This window comes from Mandrillus leucophaeus, unplaced genomic scaffold, assembly GCF_000951045.1.
Source record: "Mandrillus leucophaeus isolate KB7577 unplaced genomic scaffold, Mleu.le_1.0 Scaffold1168, whole genome shotgun sequence".
Classification (NCBI taxonomy): Eukaryota; Metazoa; Chordata; class Mammalia; order Primates; family Cercopithecidae; genus Mandrillus; species Mandrillus leucophaeus.
The window spans coordinates 148,949-154,013 of record NW_012099965.1 but is presented as its reverse complement, the minus strand read 5'-3'; the positions used below and the strand labels follow the sequence as shown (position 1 = coordinate 154,013).

The 5,065-nt window shown below is 38.7% G+C and overlaps 1 pseudogene across 1 annotated transcript in view; it reads right to left on the bottom strand.

Annotated features, from left to right (window-relative positions):
• Positions 1-175: 175 nt before the first annotated feature.
• LOC105553537 overlaps positions 176-5,065 on the bottom strand; it is a 55,043-nt pseudogene continuing 50,153 nt past the window's right edge. The window contains exon 6 of the transcript XR_001008171.1: positions 176-276. The product of XR_001008171.1 is annotated as a zinc finger protein 726-like (transcript). The remainder of the gene's footprint in view (positions 277-5,065) is intronic.

Here is a 5,065-nt window from a genome sequence, read left to right as displayed (position 1 = left end):
TTTTTTTTTTTTTTTTTGAGATGGAGTCTCGCTCTGTCGCCCAGGCTGGAGTGTGGCGTGACTTCAGCTCACTGCAAGCTCCGCCTCCCAGGTTCAGGCCATTCTCCTGCCTCAGCCTACCGAGTAGCTGGGACTACAGGTGCCCGCCACTACACCCGGCTAATTTTTTGTATTTTCAGTAGAGACAGGGTTTCACCGTGTTAGCCAAGATGGTCTCAATCTGACCTCGTGATCTGCCCATCTCGGCCTCCCAAAGTGCTGGGATTACAGGTGTGAGCCGTACCCTGCCTAAAATTCTTAAATCAGTGGACAGATTGTAAGCATCCCATTGGTGCCAGTGGCCAGGTACCCAATGCCTGTTCTCTGCAGCAACCTTTGCAATCTTATACATGGGAGTGAGTTCTGTTCCTGCAGAATGCCCTGTGCATTTTCTGACCTGTCCTCTAACCTACAAACTGGCAACTCCAGCTCTATATTTTCACTTATGACTTATCTGAAGTTGTAACCTTTTGTCATCCTGATCACTGTACGATTCCCTCATCCTGCAAGTACTTGTAAAAATGAAAGTAATCTCCATCTCTTCTGGAAGGTGATTGCCAGGCACACAACCTACTAAGCCAGGAACATTACTACTGGCTGTCCTAATGCATGTCTCTCTCACCCCCACGTCCATCAGTCACCAGGCTCTCCCCAAAACCATGCTTCAGTCACTGACATGGGCTGTTTAATCACTCCTGACCTAAGGACCTCATTGAGTCATAAACACCTCTTAATTTTCTGCCACCAGTTTCTCCCTACTGCTGTTAATCTTCCACCCTGCTGCCAGAGGCATTATCCTCAAAACCTAAAGCTGCTCTCATTGTTTGCCTGCCTAATAACATCTTTTGGCTCCCTGTTGTCTACAAAAAGAAAAATCCAAACTCCTTGACTTGTTTTACAAAGCCCCTCATCTGCTTCCAAACCAAATTGCTAGTCTTGGCTCTTGTCTCTATCTCCCACATCACTGCCACACTGAGTAATTCTTTACTGCCTCTGCTGCTGCCTGGGTTCTTTTTGTTGTGTCTGCATCCCTTTCCCCCAGCAAAGAACATTTACTCTTCTGTTGAGACCCATCTCAAACACTACCTTTTCTAGAAAGAATTAGGCCTTCTGTTCCTAATCACTTTTACCCCCATGTGTCAAGTCTGTCTGCTGCAATTTATCTGTTAACATGTTTCTCCCACCTCAATATTTTTTTTCTATCTCTTGTACCTAGTACAATTGCATTGCATGGTTGGTGCTCACTGACTATTGCATGTTGATTTCTTTTTTTTTTTTTTTGAGAGATTTTTTTTGACAGATTTCTTGTGGATGACCTGTCACCCAGGATGGAGTACAGTGGTGCAATCTTGGCACAGAGCAACCTCCGCCTCCCGGATTCAAGCAATTCTCCTGCCTCAGCCTCCTGAGTAGCTGGGATTACAGACACCCACCACCACATCTGGCTAATTTTTGTATTTTTAGTATAGACAGGGTTTCGCCATGTTGGTCAGGCTGGTCTCGAACTTCTGACCTCAGGTGATTGGCCTCCCTCAGCCTCCCAAAGTACTGGGATTACAGGCATAAGCCACCGGGCCTGAACTTGCATGTTGATTTCTAATATAAACATGAGATTTTTTTAAGATCTTGGAGAAGAACCACATGTAAATTGAAAACTAAGGCCTTTCACTACACATTCAGTAAAGGAAGTGGACATAAACTAACAACTTTGGCATATCTGTCATGTAGTCATTTGCAGCTACATGAAAAAGATTTAGGTGCTTTGGTGGGAAAGAATGTTGAATTACAGAAATTCTAAAATAAAAGTTGGCTCATCTTAAAGAGAAAAGAAAATGCTTCTTAATGCCTGGTTGCACTAAAAGCTGTCATACTGTGGCATTTAATAATTCTAAACATTATTAGTGGATTTTGGTTTGAACTTTAAATTCAATAGGAAAAATAAACGCACAGATAAAAGACCCAGAACATTTCAGAGCTTCAGTGTGTGAACTCATTTTCTCTACTTATTTAGAGTTTTGTTTCACTAGTGGTATGAGTTAATAGAAGTGTTTGTTTATATATAATTTAACTTCCCTTCATTCCATGACTTCTTGGTTTTAAAACTGATTCAAAACCAGAAACCTGCAGGCTATAAATCTTGCTTGATGTGTGTATGTGCAATGCACCTACTTGATAATAATTGATTATATATCACACTCACAAAAAGAACCATTTTTACTGTTTCGGGGGAAGTTATTTTACCCTGGTACTTTAATGTTAAAAACAACAACAAAGCACTTCTCTAAATACACACAATCAAAATTTTAACTTTCTTTTAATAGAGGTACATATATTTTTAGAAATAAAAGAGATACCCGGAAGATAAGGTGGGTATTCTGAAACACAAGGTGAACCATTGACCATTCTTTTCTTTTCAAAGATTAAATTTTTAACAAAGAAAATGCTAGCATTGTGAGTGAAAAATTCTTAGTATCTTTTATACAAGATGAAAGCCTGATTGATTAAGGATACATTACTAACTGTAAATGTCGATTAATAAGTGCTATTAATGATAGCACAAAAAAGTGCTTTGTATGATAACTAGAATTTAGATTCATACCTGGCAGATACATTTAGATATAATATTCTAACTTAGTTTTATTTCTGAAGAGGCTTCTATATTTTCCTCTGTGATACAGAAAATAGATTTTTTAGGCTATTTTATCTTTCACTTTAGAGCTTTTAATTGTTGGTTCAGTGGATTGTTTTATAATGGTTTAACATCTCAAACAGGTTTTCTGTGATTTGGTCAGTTAAATCTATATGTATTTGGTTAAAACACTCAACTTAAAAGTTGTAAACCAAGAGTAACTTAAAGGAGGCTTAACTTGTGTTTCTCTGGATTTGATTTGTATTTAAATCATAAAAATAAGTTTTCCAAGAGCCATTTCTGTGTTCAAAAGCTTATTAAGGTTTTACAATTTATTTTTTCTAAGTACAGTTCTGTATCAGATTTAGCCTCTTTTTAAAAGAGACGGTTTTTCACTACCAAATTTACCATTCCCATGATTTTTTTTACATTTACACATTTTTATTTATTCCATAAATATCCAATTATCTGCTTGTGAAGATTCTGTCTTTACAACCAAGCTTACTTGTATTGCAAAGATAGACAGTTGCCAATATCAGAGAGTATATATCACATTGAAAGAGACTCATCCAGCCATGAAAAGCTCACTTATATCAGTGTTAACTGCTCGAAGTCAAGTATGACAAGAACTTATGAAGTCAAGTTTGGCCTTTGGGTATGGGAGAGGAATGGAGGATGTCGGGATGCAGGTCAAGGAAGGCATCCTGTGGAAGTGATATTTGAACTAATATCTGAAGAATGGTGACAGGAAGAAAAACAATCCTTCAGAGAACAGCAGGTACAGAAGCTGAGGTTGAAAAGGTGGATGTGTCCAGGGAAGTGGGAGAAGTACAGTGTGTTTGGAAGAAGAAAAGACACTGAATGAGGGGACTGGCAGGAATGATGAAGTAGGCGAGGGCTAGAGTAGGCTTGTAAGAGCTCTGGAAAGCTGTAAAAAGTGTTGGGTCCAGAAGTACTGTGGTGAGATTTGAATGTTATGGACTATTTTTCCCCGTAGTAGTAAATTGACCTGGTAGAAGGAAATAATGATTGGCCTTCTGTTTGGAAGAAGATCAGTTAGAAGGCTAGTTTATGAAAAATTGGAAAAGCACTGGTGGCCTGAAGCATAGAGACAGTAGAGATGGGACCTCAGATGGATCTGATAGAGGTTTAAGAGGTAAGAGAGGCTTGCTGGTGGGATGGTGTGGGGAAGGGATAGATGACTTCCTGATCTTGGATTTTATAGCTGGGTGGATTGTGGTGCCTTACTGAGATTGGAATGCTGGATTAAGCAATGTATATGAACTGGGCATGTTCTCTACCCTTTAACGAGTTATGTATATGTTTTCCATGTTTTTAGCTATTTCTCCACTTGTAATGTGTTCGAGTTGGTTAAAAATTAAGTACCTGGCATGGATGAAGCATGAAAAATACTATGTAACTGATAAACCAATGTTATGTTCTTGCCTACAAAAATAATTAAATGGCTTTCTCTTATTCTTTTACTGCTTTCCTTTTAATTTACTGATACTAAAATGCAAAGGACAGATTTCTTGTAGATGACCTGACCTTTCAATGATTTTCAGATGAGATTTACACCTACATGTTAAGAGTGTTGAAGTTTGTGTTTGACATAGTGATGCTTTATCGGTTTGACTTTTAAGCATAGGATTCAGGAGAAGAGACTCTGGGTAGGAACCAAGCTAGGACTTTCACAATGGCTTAAGCCCATCAGAGCAGTTCAGATGCTAATTAAGAGCATCAGAATTCCTTTCATGGACTTATTTTTCATATAATTTCTTAATTGAAACCCCGTAGAGAACATAAGTGGTCTTGTGATACCTTAATGTTATATCAATATTTTGCTTCACCTGTAATCTGTGAAAATAAAGTTTATTTAGTAAACAGAAGTTGCTGTTTATCTATTGTATGGTAGGATCTTCGCTAGATCTGTCAGTGCCCAAGAAAAAGATTTATTTTACCCCTTTCACAAAGAGTGAACCATTTCCACAGAGTATTCATCTAGCCAGCATTTAAATACTTCTGGTGATGACAGACCTGCTACCTACCCCTAGGCAGTCCTTGGGTTTCTACTATATTAATTCACTTTTTTTATGGCAAACAAAGTATTTTTGAAACAAAATAGATAGGGATGTGTTTTCTGCTGAGTTGGTACACACTAGAAGCTGGAGTGCAGGCATGCTGTTCTGTGCTTTATGCAACTCAGGGAGACAGTGTGCAATGCGACCCCGAGAGAGTTCCATCAGGGCATGCTTCAACTACTCAGTGAGTGGCCATCTCCTACATTAAGATTTCTGCTCCTGAGAAAAAAATATCAGTCTCACTTGGATGCACAGCCATCCTCTTCTGTGTGCGTTGGGCCACCATATTCTAAGACAATCTTTTTTTTTTTTTTTT